Source organism: Pan troglodytes, chromosome 15 (genome assembly GCF_028858775.2).
Source record: "Pan troglodytes isolate AG18354 chromosome 15, NHGRI_mPanTro3-v2.0_pri, whole genome shotgun sequence".
In the NCBI taxonomy this organism is placed as follows: Eukaryota; Metazoa; Chordata; class Mammalia; order Primates; family Hominidae; genus Pan; species Pan troglodytes.
In genome coordinates this window covers 68,212,918-68,227,575 of record NC_072413.2, presented here as the reverse complement: position 1 = coordinate 68,227,575, position 14,658 = coordinate 68,212,918, and the positions used below count along the sequence as shown (strand labels likewise).

The 14,658-nt window shown below is 42.8% G+C and overlaps 1 pseudogene; it reads right to left on the bottom strand.

Moving 5' to 3' along the window:
- Window positions 1–27: 27 nt before the first annotated feature.
- LOC104002089 (histone deacetylase complex subunit SAP25-like) lies at window positions 28–14,576 on the bottom strand (annotated as a pseudogene).
- Between the last annotated feature and the right edge of the window lie 82 nt (window positions 14,577–14,658).

Below are 14,658 nucleotides of genomic sequence, written 5' to 3'. Positions count from 1 at the left end.
TCCCACTAGCTTTATAACTCCCCCTTGACACTCCCCACCAATAGATCTCCTAGTGACTTCCCTGGAATTCACTGTCCCTAGCTTAGATCCTTTTGTGTCACGCCCCAATCCCTGTTGGACTGAACAAAGGGGGACGAACGTGGGAATAAAGACAAAGACAAAAGAGTATTTTTGGTTGAAGGGGTCAGGGGGCTCCTTGCTTCTAGTGAACAAGGGCTTTGAGTTTCTAGCTCCCTTCATATTTATTGAGAAAAGAAGATAGGGAGAAGGAGGTGGTTGTCAGTAGGCTGCTTGACTTGGTGCAGGCCTGCATGACTGCATTCTCTGAACAGTAGTCTCCAGATGTTCCAGTAGATAACCTCAAGGAGCATGGCGCCAGGGAGTGATTGCACCCAGCATATCTTCTGGCAGCTGTGAGTCTGCCCACATCCTGCATTCATGATAAACAGTTTGCTGTTTGATCATATAGCCTCCAGTGGAATGCTGAGTTGGTTACTACCCACAGGCTTTTGGCTCTCTACACTTTTGTCTTGTCATTTCTTCACAGATTTATTGTTCTTTTTCTAAAAGTATAAAAACTTTCTGCTTTGACCACTATTTTGGGTCTTCACACTCTTGAGAGGATATCTGTGCATATGAGTTCTCCAGGGGGCACACAAACAGGTGGCAATGGTGGCAGAGATACAGGTACATTGGGCTCAATGGCATGGACTCCCACTTGCCAAGGGAGTTAATCAAGACACTTCTGCCATGAATGTCCAACTTGCCAGTGACACAGATCAAGGCTGAGTTTCTGGGAAGGTACAATTCTCCAAGGAAACCAAACAGCGAATTAGTGAGACATTGACTACTTTGTGCCCCTTTTATCCTGGGAGGGCCAGTGATTAGTTCACACAAGAAAATATACATATTCTAGTTATGATATTGTCTATAGAGCTTAAGCCAGCACTACTACTGGGGGCATATGGATTGTAAGATCTTTAAGGATGGAACCTCATGCAACTTGGCATAAGAATAGAGGATTCATTCACTCTTTAGTGTATGAGGTGCAGGAATGGTACGTAGCAATGAATTATATTGTTTGTATCATATATCAAATATTTAGTAGCATCTATTCTAGACTGCTTAGAATGGCCTGCAGAAGGCAGGGCCAGAGTGCCAGCTCAGAAACAATATTCTGAAAGAATAGAATTGAGTGCCAGCCTTCACAATGCATTGTGTATATTAAGTCAGAGATTCCTACATGGTGTTGTATATGCAATAGAAAGAATATATGGGGCCCAGAACCAAGGAAGAGAAGCTGGGTGGCCTCACTTATCATCACACTTGATGATTCACTGATCTGCTTCCGTCTCTGCAACTATCTGTTCTCTAGGCAGGTCTTGGTCCACAAAGAGAATGCATCTTTGCCAGGGGACCCAGTATAAGTTCCATAGACCTGCAAGCTGCCCTCAGGGCGTCTGGGACATCTTCTGTTCAAGGACAAGCAGGTAAAAAGAAGAGTCATTTTGGCAGGAGTAATTGACCCTGGATAGCAGGGGGAGGTAAGGCTGCTGAGCCCCAGTAGAGGCATGGAGGATTATATGGAGAAACTAGGGGATTCACTTGGGAGCCACTTGGAACCACCCAACGCAATGGTAACTGTGAATGGATATGTGCAGCAGTGTTGACCTCCTGGGATGAAGGTGCAAAAGATTTAAAACAAACATTACAGCAAGTGCTCTGGGTTCTCCCTGACTCCCACTTTTGTCCTTTTTCTTTTTCCTTCTTCTCTTTATTTTTTTAAAGTTAAAACAAAATTAATGTTATAAAGATGGGGTCTTGCTATGTTGCCCAAGCTGGTCTCAAAGTCCTGGGCTCAAGCATTCCTCCCACCTTGGCCTCCCAAAGTGCTAGGATTACAGGCATGAACAACCATGCCCAGTGCCCTCCCTGCAACCCTTTAAAAAAAAAAAAACTATATACCTCTCACAGCCCATAGCTATCCAAAAACCCATGAGGTTTGTAAAGACAGTTCTCAGAATTATTGTTCTGTTGGTTATTAGACTCCAAAGAAGGGACAAGGAAATATGAATAGTCTCCATCTATGAGTTTTGGTTAAGGTGAACACTGATGCTAAAATTGAAAGGACAAGGACAGCTACTCGAAACATTCCCATCTTGTAAAAACCTTGACCCTGCTTCACTTGTGATATCACCTGGTCTTCAGGTACTCCCTCATGTAGTTCAATTGAATCAAGCCTTTAACCTCTGTCTGAGTCACTTAAAAAAAACTATATATATATTTAATAATTTTGTGTTGTTACTTGGAATAGTTTGGACAAAACGCCAACACTGCCCAGTTTTGTGTCAAAGACAGCATTATCAAAGCACCCTAATTTCCTTGGATGGAGACGTAAGCCCTGCTCTTGGTCTCTGATTCTTTGCTTTTTTTTTTTCCTTCATTTAAATTTTTATTCTTGATTTCCAACTTTTATTTTAAGGTCAGTGGTACATGTGCAGGATAGGACGTGCAGGTTCGTTACATAGGTAAACACTGTCACGGTGGTTTGCCGCACAGATCATCCCATCACCTGACTTTCTTTCAGAGCATGGTGGTTGCATGCTTTGACTTTTTTCTAGGTACCCTTTTGTCAGACTGAAGTCAGCATTTTCCTTCCGTCTTTCAGAGTTCTTTAGATGTGCAGAGAGTTTAGGCAACTTTCCTAAGGTGGGACAAGACTCTTCTATTATCTCAAATTTCTTCTACTACGGAAACTCCTATTCAACCCAAACACCTGGCCAGATCTGTGTAGACATATGGTCTGGTGCAATGTTGATCGATCTGTTAAATTCTTAAGTGGCATGATTTCATCAGGAATAAATTTGAAATGCACTGCCTTTGGTTACTTGGGGCATATCAAACTTGTGCATTTTTGTGCCACCTTAGAAGAACAGGGTAGCAGAATAGCTGACACTCCATGAATAACTTACTTTAATTGGTATGAAGAAACCAAGAAAAGAAATATTTTGAACAGTCTCTAGTCTTGAGTCCTGTTTCCAACAACTTCAATGGTCTTCCTTTCCCAAAGGCCTCCTCCCTTCTGTCTACCTCAGTTTATGCCTCTGATTCTCACCTCCCTTCTATCCTGATCCCTATCTTCTTTTTGTTTGTTTGTTTGTTTGCAAACCAACACTGTTTTATTGTCAACACAACCAGCCCACTCTGCCCCGAGAAGGCTATGGACAATGGGTGTCTGGGGTCTGTGGGAGAGAGAGGTCAGCACTCTGAAAACTGCTGGGGCTACCACTGGGGCTGGGTGGGTCAGAGGTAGGGTCTGGGGGGCCAGCCGCGGAGGAGCTGGGCCTAGGCTCCCCCTGGCTCACCTGCAGCCGGCCAGTGAGAGCGATCAGCTCCGGCCCGCTGAGCCAGGCCGTGGAGGGGCCCAGGGAGGGACAGGCGGGGGAGAACCTTGGCAGACATGATGGGGGGCGGCGGCAGCAGTTTCAGGGAGCCCATCATCTGCTGGGGGGCCTTGGACAGGTACAGGGGGACACTCTGCCCCCGGGGCAGCAGAGGGTCCGAGAGGAAGACGTCTTCACAGCACATCACCGGGAACCCTGCATCCGGGGGCGCCCGCTGTCCATTCCAATGCCCTGTGGCAGGGGCCACGGGCCTGAGACCCCTGCCCGAGGCTGCCTCGTACAGCGGCCAGAACGAGGGGTGACACACCGTCCGGCCTGAGAACGAGGCTCCTGAGCTACAGTTGGCCCCCACACCAGCCGAGGTCCTGCTTTGGCTTCGTACTTGGGGTCCCAGGGCGCTAGTGGAGTCATCCTCGAGGGGGCCACCTCCCAGGCCACCTGGGGGGAACGAGGATCTGGGGTTCCGGGGGGCTGCTCAGTGGCCGGGCCTGGTGGGTGGTGGGGCAGCAGCAGCTGCTCTCTCCGGGTCCAGGAAGGGCTGTCCCCTGGGGGTGTCCCCAGCTCCCTGGGGGCGTCCGCTCCGGAGCTCCAGGGCTCGCCTCCTGGTCCTTGCCCGCCGCAAGGCCTGGTCCCTCGGGCGCCTCCTCCGGGCCCGCGCCCCACCGCGGCGGCGACCAGGGCAACATTCCGCGTTCCCGAGCGCAGGACCGTACCGCCGTGTACCCGCCGCCCGGCGTGGCCCGCTCAGCCTCCCTCCGAGGTGCGGCGCGCACCTGCCGTCCTGGTGAACCCCCTCCAGAGGCCTCGCGGCAACCCCTGATCCCTATCTTCTTAAAGTCCCCCTTGCTTCTTTTCTTCCACATCTCCAGCTCCCTCTTACTATTTGACCTGGAACATCACCTCTTGTTGTATATGACAAGCCCTAAAAACAAGAGAAAAGTTTTTAAAACACACACACACACACGCACACACACGCACACACACACTGTCACTCTGTCACCCAGGCTGGTGTGCAGTGGTACAGTCATGACTTACTGTAACCTCCAGCTCCTGGTCTCAAGTGATCCTCCTGCCTCAGCCTCCCGAGTAGCTGGGTCTATAGGGACACACTATATTACACCAGGCTGATTTCTAAATTTTTTTAGAGACGGGGTCTTGCTATCCTGCTCAGATTGGTCTTGAACTCCTGGCCTCAATTGAGCTTCCTGCCTCAGCCTCCTGAATAGCTAGGACTACAGGCACGTGCCACCATGCCTAGCTAATTTCTTTATATTTTGTGTTGATAGATTCTCACTACATTGCCTAGGTTGGTCTCAAACTGGTACTCCCTCCTCAGACTCTGTAATAGCTAGGACTACAGGTATGTGCCACCATGCCTGGATAATTTTCTTATTTTTTAATATTTTATAGAGACATGGTCTCACAATGTTGCCCAGGTTGGTCTCAAACTCCTGGCCTCGAGAAATCCTCCCACCTCAGGCCCCCAAATCGCTGGGATTATTGGCGTGAGTCACCATGCCCAACCTTAGTGCACTATTTCTGAAGTGATTCTTCCAGTTTTCCTTTAGGTAAGATTTTGTGTCTGTACATTTATCAGACTGTCAGTTCCATCCTGTAATTTATAGATAGGCTGGGCTTAGCCAATTATTGGAGATTTTAAATATGAGATCCCATACCTTTATATCCAGAGAAACTGAGAAGTGATTTAACAGTGAATAATGATCCTTTCTGTAACAGTAAAGACAAAAAGCCAGAGACATTACATATGGGATTCCCCAGGCTTAGCATAATGCAAAAATCATGAGAATAATGAAAATGATAGCAGACAGCATGTACCAAGTGCCCAGAACTTTGGGAGGCCAAGGTGGATGAATCACTTGAGGCCAGGAGTTTGAGACCAGCCTGGCCAAGATGGTGAAACCCTGTCTCTACTAAAAATACAAAAAATTAATCTGGCGTGGTGACGCGTGCCTGTACTCCCAGATACTCAGGAAGTTTAGGTGGGAGAATTGCTTGAATCCGGGATGCAGAGGTTGCTGTGAGCCGAGATTGTGCCACTGCATTCCAGCCTGTCAGCCTATGCACCAGAGTGAGAACTTGCCTCAAAAAAAAAAAAAAAAAAGGAAATTAAGAGTGTGAACAAATGTATATTAGTGTACACGGGATTTGCCACAGGGGTATCTAGAAAACATTAGCCCCAAATCTTAAATGAGTACAGGTCTTCTTGTTAGTGAATCTAAGAGTTTCTGCCATCATCTATAGAAGTATTGAGAATACGACCACACATGAAATGTTAAGTAAATTTAAACACACAGACCCTTTTTAAATTGCCAAGTGATTTTACTTCAAGATGACATCAGGATTGCTAAAAGGTGATGTAACCGTCAGAGTGACTATTGATTATAACTCCCAGTAAGTGTCAACGTGATTTTCTCCGTTGTGTGGGCTCCCATTAGTATTTACTCATTAGGTTCAGTAGTTTTCATTATTTTCTCTTCCATAAATTCTATTGCTTGTGAAAAGCCACCAAAGAGAAGTGAAACCAGAAAAAGGATGCAACGAGTAAATATTATAAGTAGTGCTCAGTTTATATTCGCAAGTGCGCTGGCTGTAATATGATATTGTTTGTCAGGTGGAGGGCCACTATCTATACTACCTCCTTTTCCTCTCAGTTCACATGTTGGTGGTTGCCACCCATGCAGACAGTGACAATGTTTTTTGTTGTTACATACTCCTCTGTAATTGCATGTTTTAAGATCACACTCAAAATGCAGGTCTTGATAAGAAGTACAATTGTGTTTAAGACAGTAGCTCCCTGGGCCACAGGTTGCACCATCCACTACCAGCCCCATTTCTGGCAAGTCTGTCCCCTGGTGTGCTTCACAGCCAAAGCATTTTTCTTCTTTTATGTCGTGTACTAATATATTATGAAATGTAGTGTGCTCACCTCCACCAGGAATGTGGCTGACACCGCTACAGTGCAACATTCCACAAAAAACATCATCTTCTTCACATGGAAAAGGTCTACTTCCCCCTCACCGTAGAATAACCCCACAGTCTCCAAATCGGTTACCAATCCTATTCAATTTTTGATAGCACACTGGGGAACCGTCTTTCACTTGGTAGCCAAAAAGGGCTTGACACTGCATATCACGGTCACTGCAGTTTCCTCTTATACAAACAGATACTGCTGAACATGGGGTTCCATCCTGGATGTAGACGTCATTTGGACACCCTTCCTTTTTCCCATCACAGTATTCCGGTAGATCACATATACCACCCAAGTCTCTGCAAACCACTCCAGGGGCAGCATATTTACATTTATGGCAGCAAAGTCCTGTATTGCAAACACTGCCAAGAGAAAGGGTACAAGAGGTCTCACAACATCTATCACTGGCACAATCTTTAAGGGAGCCACAGTCACATTCTTCCCTCTGATTTTTGATCTTGTCTCCACAACGAGGAGCTACGTACGGAAAATTAGTGTATGGAACATTTGGAGCACTCAAACAAGGATCCCATTGATTAAACTTGCGTTGTATTATCTCATAAGAACAATTGCTCATCATATCATTAAGATCAGGAACAGGAGCCATGAGACAGTCGGTTTGTCGAAAACAATAACAACCAACAGAATCATGTCTCAAGCCCATGTTATGACCTAGTGCATGTGCTGTAACACATGCCCCCCTAAATAGGTGATACCTCATTATATACACAAACATTGCTCCCCAGTTGGGGTTGCATATTCCGTCAAAGCTGGCATAACACTCACTGTTTCCAAGTCAATTTGATGTAGAAACAACTGAGGTATCATGTGAAATTTATGAAAACCATTCATAATATTTCCACAAACCAAACTCTCCTACAACCAGGTTGGCAGGCATGTTATACAACATTACTATATCCATATCATTCCATATGCACAAAACACGTACATAGACATTTAAATAAACTGGTTTGAAAATGGTATGTATGATGCTGTTAATAATCACTACATTCTCTATTATGTGTGACATATTAGGGTTCCGCATGAATAATCCATTAGTAACTGTGTAGTGAAGTTTCAAGTTTTTTCTATGATGCCTCCACAAATAAACGTGGCCTGCTCTGGGAGTCTCAGCCAGTTTTACCTTTTCAGATTCTTGATCTATCTCTTCCCCTTCAGTCTTACATCTACTAACCTCTCCTGGTCTTTCTTCTGACACAAGCAGAGATACTACATGCTCAAATTTGGAAAAAGCCTCCAGGGGTTTGATTTCATAAGTCAGGTCATCCACCTGCAGCATGCCACGCAGACCTCCACGGCAGGTGTCCAATGTGGCCACAGACCCAGGAACCCCTTCCAGGTAGCAATCGTAGTAACAGTCTCGTGGGACGAAAGGGTAGTTCTCCTGCATGGCCCCTTGGTCATTATCAGTAAAAACAGGTAAATGTCTGGGCATCATGTTCTTCTTGAGCTTCATGTGAATCACGTGTCTTCGGCCCCGGAAACGCATGCTGTAAGAGAGCTGGTCTGGCATCTCAGTTCCACCCCTCTTGTGGGGCACTTTCCTGGGGATCACAATTTCTGAGGAAGTGAAGTGCCATCCTGGTAGGTCATGAAAACAATAGACCTGGGACAAGAGTGCCCAGAGGACAGGCAGCCAGAGAGCACCTGTCAAGGGGTCCTGGACCCAGGCAGGTCCCACGAATAAGGGAGACTCTGACCAAAGAAAATGCAGTCAAATGGGAGGCAGAAAGAGGATTCCTCAGTCTTCAGCCTTCTCCTCAGGGCAGTTATGAGGAAAGCAGAGTGAGTCTGCAGGCTTGGCACCCCCTGATAGGCGAGGGGTAAGGGTTAGGCTATTACATAACAATGGTGTGCTCATCAGGGGAGGCTGTTTTCAGTGAGCTGGAGACCTAGGCCAGCCGGTCAAAGGAAGAGGAAAAAAAATGGCAGGAATTGAGAATAGCAGTATATAACTGAGCTGAAATGTCTCTTGTCCTCTAAGGGAAGTCATAAGTGGGGTTTGATGAGTAAGTGGGTTTAATGCAAGTTTAGGACACTTAAGGACATTTTTCTCAAGCCTAAATGAGGGAAGGACTCAACATGTAATTAAAAGAGGGAAGCGTATACAATGATAAGGAAAGTGGAAACTTCTCCTTAAAAGAATTTTGAGTGCTGCAATAAACATACGTGTGCATGTGACTTTATAGTATAATGATTTATAATCCTTTGGGTATATACCCAGTAATGGGATTGCTGGGTCAAATGGTATTTCTAGCTCTAGATCCTTGAGGAATCGCCACACTGTCTTCCACAATGGTTGAACTAATTTACACTCCCACCAACAATGTAAAAGCATACCAATTTCTCCGCATCCTTTCCAGCATCTGTTGTTTCCAGACTTTTTAATGATCACCATTCTAACTGGCGTGAGATGGTATCTCGTTGTGGTTTTGATTTGCATTTCTCTAATGACCAGTGATGATGAGCATCTTTTCATGTTTGTTGGTCGCATAAATGTCTTCTTTAGAGAAGTGTCTGTTCATATCCTTTGTCCTATTTTTGATGGGGTTATTCGTTTTTTCCTTGTAAATTTGTTTAAGTTCCTTGTAGATTCTGGATATTAGACCTTTGTCAGATAGATAGATTGCAAAAATTTTCTCTCACTCTGTAGGTTGCCTGTTTTCTCTAATGATAGTTTCTTTTGCTGAGCAGAAGCTCTTTAGTTTAGTTAGATCCCATTTGTCAATTTTGGCTTTTGTTGCCATTGCTTTTGCTGATAAACAACTTCAGCAAAGTCTCAGGATACAAAATCAATGTGCAAAAATCACAAGCATTCCAATACACCAATAATAGACAAGCATAGAGCCAAATCATGAGTGAATTCCCATTCACAATGGCTACAGAGAAAATAAAATACCTAGGAACACAGCTTACAAGAGACCTGAAGGTCTCTTAGAGGAGAACTACAAATCACTGCTCAAGGAAACAAGAGAGGACACAAACAAATGAAGAAAACATTCCATGCTCATGGATAGGAAGAATCAGTATTGTGAAAATGGCCATACTTCCCAAAGCAATTTAGACATTCAATGCTATTCCTATCAAACTACCATTGGCTTTCTTCACTGGAGAAAGCTACTTTAAATTTCATATGGAACCAAAAAAGAGCCCGTACAGTCAAGACAATCCTAATCAAAAGAACAAAGCTGCAGACATGACGCTACCTGACTTCAAACTACACTAAAGGCTACAGTAACGAAAACAGCATAGTACTGGCACCAAAACAGATATATAGACCAATGGAACAGAACAGAGGCCTCAGAAATAACACCACACATCTACAACCATCTGATCTGTGACAAACCTGACAAAAACAAGCAATGGGGAAAGGATTCCCTATTTAATAAATGGTGCTGGGGAAACTGGTTTAGCCGTGACAGTAGATTTCTCATCAGAAAACAAGGAAGTGAGAAGGAAGTGGCAAAACATTTTTCAAGTACTGAAAGAAAAGAGCTATCAACCATGAATTTTATATCATGTGAAACTGTCCTTCAGGAATGAAGAGGAAATAAAGACATTCTGAAAGGAAGGAGAATTACAAGAGTTTGCAGCTAGCAGATCTACTGTTAAAGATTGGCCAAAGGACACTGTGGAAAGTAGTTTGGAGATTTCTCAAAGAATTAGAAACAGAACTTCCATTCAACTGAGCAATCCCATTACTTGGTGTATACCAAAGAAAAATAAATTGTTTTACCAAAAAGACACATGCATCTGTATGTTCATTGCAGCACTATTCACAATAGCACAGACATAGAACCAACATAGGTGCCCAACAATGGTGGATTAGATAAAGAAAATGTGGTACATCCACACTATGGAATACTATAGAGCCATACAAAGAATGAAATCATGCCTTTGCAGTAACTTAGATGCAGCTTGACATGATTCGTATCTGTGTCCCCATCTAAATCTCATGTTGAATTGTAATCCCCAGTGTTGGAGGTGGGGCATGGTGAGAGGTGATTGAATCATGGGGATAGATCCTTCATGAATGGTTTAGCATCATCTTCTCAGGTAATGGTGAGTGAGTTCTCATGAGATCTGTTTGTTTAAAAGTGTATAGCACCTCCCCCTTCACTCTCTTTGTCCTTCTCCAGCCATATGAAAAGTGATGGCTTCCCCTTCACCTTCTGCCATGATTGTAAGTTTCCTGAGCTCTCACCTGAAGCCAAGCGGATGACAGCATCTTGCTTCCTGTATTGCCTGCAGAACTGAGTCAATTAACTTCTTTTCTTTATAAATTACCCAGTCTCAGGTATTTCTTTATAGCAGTGCATGAATGAACAAATACACACCTGGAGGTAACAGAAAACCAAAAACCAAATACAAATAAGAATTAGTTATAACAAATAGAAATAGATAATGAAATGGAAGGCTTAAGAATTAACAATAATTACCTTAAATGTAAATGATCTTAATATACCAATCTAAAGACAGAGAGAAGGAGAGTGGATAAATAAAAATGACACAACACTATGCTGTGTATAAAAAATTCACTTCAAATCTAATTACATAGGCTGAATGTAAAAGAACTGAAAAAGATTTACCATGCAAACATTGATTTAAAAAAACCAGGAGTGGCTACATACTTTCACACACAAATGGGTACAAATATAACTGAGGAAATCTGAGTAAGCCCAGTGAATTTTATTGATGTTAACAACCTAGTTATGTTATTGTACTATAGTTTAATAACTATATTTTTCTTCCATTGGGAGAAACTAGGTAAAAGCTGTATGAGATCTCTGTATTATTTTTATAACCACCTATAATTACCTCAATAAAATTTTCAATTGAAAATTTGAATGAGTAGTTTAAAATCTTCCTAAAAGGAAAACAAACTTTGATGGTTTTATAAGCTAATTCTACCTAACAGTCAGGAAATAAATAACTCCAATGTTGTACCACTGAACATTCTTCAATTCATTTTAAGAGATGGTATAATCATGACACTTAAACCTAAGAAAGAGGGCACAAGAAAGAAAATTATAGCTTGCCCTCAATAATGACCATGGATTTAAAAATCCTACACAAATATTAAGTCAGATATAGCAATGTATAAAAAAGACAGTACATTACAACCAAGTTGAATTTATTTTAGTAATGCAATATTGTTTCAACATTTGAAAATCAATATAATTCAGCATATTAAAGATTAAGGAAGAAAGACTATATAATCAGATCCAATAATGCAATTACTTGGCTAAAATCCAACATCTATTCATAATTTAAATAAAAAACAACCATTAGCAAACTAAAATGAACCTACAACAAACATCATACTTATCTGTGCAACAATGAAGCATTTTCTTTAAGATTTATTACAAGACACAGATTAGGTATTACCACTTTCATTAATCACTGTTCTGGAGTTCCAAGCCAGCACAGTAGGCAAGAAAAGAAATAAATGTATAAGGATTGAAAAAAAAAGTAAAACTGTCATAATTTACAAAGGTTGTGATTTTCTTTGTAGAAAATCCAAAATAATCCACAGATAAATTACTCAAGAGCAATTAGAATGTCTATTACATAAAATACAGTTACATAAAATAATTATGTTTTATTATGGCCACAAGAAACTAAAAATAATATTTACAGGATCCTCAATATGTAAGTACCTAGAAAAAGCTAGCAAAGGTACACAAGACCTTTACTAAGGAAATTATAACTCTTTCACAAATTAGTTACCAAAACAAGAGATACACCATATTCATGGATTGGAAGACAATATTATAAAGATGTCAGTTCTCTGTTAAATTGATGTATTTATTTACTGCAATTCCAGTGAAAACTTTAAAAAGTATTTTGCTGATATCGAAACGGGAAAGTTCACTTGTGCCCCTAGAAGGGTGTGCGATGGGGGTGTGGCTTGCTTCTTAGGTGCCTGGATGCTCAAACCTCTAGCAGGATCATGCAGATGGGTAGGTTGTGGGGCTCTGAACCCAAGGCAGCGTCTAGGGGTGAATGTTTACAGCTGAAGCCCTAGTGGGCGTGTGTTACAGTATGCTCTTTCAGTTTAGCTGTCCGTAGGTGGCTTGTGTTGCTCAATTAGACCCCTTCCCTTATCTGTCCCTTAAGGACAGAGGGCTTTCTGTATCCCAGGGTTTCCTGCCTTGGTGTACAGGAAGAATTAGATTACACATGGGTTTGAAGAATGAGTGCAAGGTTTTATTGAGTGGAAGTAGCTCTCAGCAGATGGGGGAGCCAGAAGGGAGATGGAGTGGGAAAGTGGTTTTCCCCTGGAGTTGGGTGCACAGCAGCCGGGCTCTCCTCCGACGCCCCAGCCAAACTCCACGTTGTTCCACCAGTCTCCTGCCAGCATCTGTCTGTGTGCTCTTATGCCCATGTGTTCCTCTCAACGTCCAGCTGCTTGTGTCTCTGCCCACTAGGGTCTTGGGGTTTTTATAGGCACAGGATGGGGGTGTGGCAGGCCAGGTGGTCTTGGGAAATGCAACATTTGGACATGAAAACAGAAATGTCTGTCCTCACCTAGGTCTGTGACCGCAAGCCTGGGGTGGAGCCCTAGCCAGGGACCATGCCCTTCCCTTCCCAGCATTTCCCTGCGCCCCCGTATCAATATTACAGGAAGAATACTGTGGAAGAATAAAGTGCCAAAAATAGCCAAGACACTCTTGAGAAAAAACTTCAAGATGGGAGGAATACCTATCAGATACAGAGAGTCTTTATATAACTCTAGTAATTAGGGAGAGTGTGCTATTAGTGGAGATGTAGACAAGTATTTCAGAAGAATAGAATGGAAGCCTTGGAAAAACTCATCCAAATATTGAAACTTGGTATATAATAGGGTTGACAGCAGATAAATAGAAAAAGGATATTTCTTCCATAAATGATGCTGTAATCATGGAAAAAACAACTCACATTATACACAAAAATTAATATCTATCAGATGGCTCAAGAATCTAAATGTCAAAGGCAACTATAAAAGTTCTCCAGGGCCTTTATACACGCTGGTCCTTGTGTTCAGAATGTTCTGTTATAACCTCTGTCTGCTTAACTGCAACTCACCCTTCAGATTTCAGCTTATATATGACCTCCTCAAACAAGCCTCCTTGGTTGTCCAGGCTTAATTAGATTCTCTTGTTATAAGTGCTCAGAGGTCCTCTCCTTTTGTTTTTTCCAAACTCTTTCTTTGAGATATACTTTACATAAAATAAAGTGAACAAATCTTAAGTGTTTAGCTTGATGGATTTTTTTACGTAGGTAAATGCCTGCGTAACCACCACCCAGGTCAAGACACACAAGATGCTTCTCTTAAGTTTAGGCACTTGATTTCTTTCTATTGTCAAATAAAAGAGGAGGCAGCGAGGATTAGATGGAAGTTTTGCTAACTGGTCCTGGAAAAAAAAAAAAGCCTGTTTACACTACTCAAAGCAACTTCTAATTTAAAAATTATGTCACTTCCACACTCTCCATTCTCTTGTGGGTCTATTTTTATATGAATTCCATTCTTATTTCAATATTATAAACTTACCATATCCTCATATACGATTCTGAAGGTACCCTTTCCATGTATTTATTCAGTATTGTCATTTTTCTTTTGAGAAATTTTTCCTTTTTTAATAAATATTTTTCTTCTAGATGACTTTCAGAAATCATTTTATCAAGCAGCCATAAAATCATGAAACATTCTAGGAACATGTCGTACCTTTAGTTTGCTTAAATTTTTTCATTCATGTCCTTAGTGGCAGAAACTGCTATGTGAATTCTGGTCACTGGAATGTGGATTAAATTGACATATGGGATGTCCAGCCTTGCCCCTAAAATCAGTGTCCTTCCGCCTCAATGTCCTTCCCCTCAAAATTCTCCATACTCATTTCCCCATTTGACATGGCTGGAATAAAGATGGAAACGACCTCGTATCAATTTTGGAAGCCATGTATTGGAGATAGGGGACCCACAGTGATACAGACAGGGGGCGGCCAAGGGTCCCCTGCAAAACCCGCCTTCAAGCCTAAAACAGCCTGAAGGCCGAAAAATCCGACTACCGACCTGGAGAATCTCCCACTGGCCTACGCGCTGGGAGGAAGCGGTGGGGCCTCGGGAAGCTCCCGCTGTTTGCATGGGGAGGAGTCGGCCCCTCCCGTTCCTGTGCGGTAACCGGCAAGTTAGTCTGTGACATGGGGGCCTGTTAACAGGAGTCTCTCTCACTCAGGAGCCCCTCTCACTTTGTTGAGAATCTTT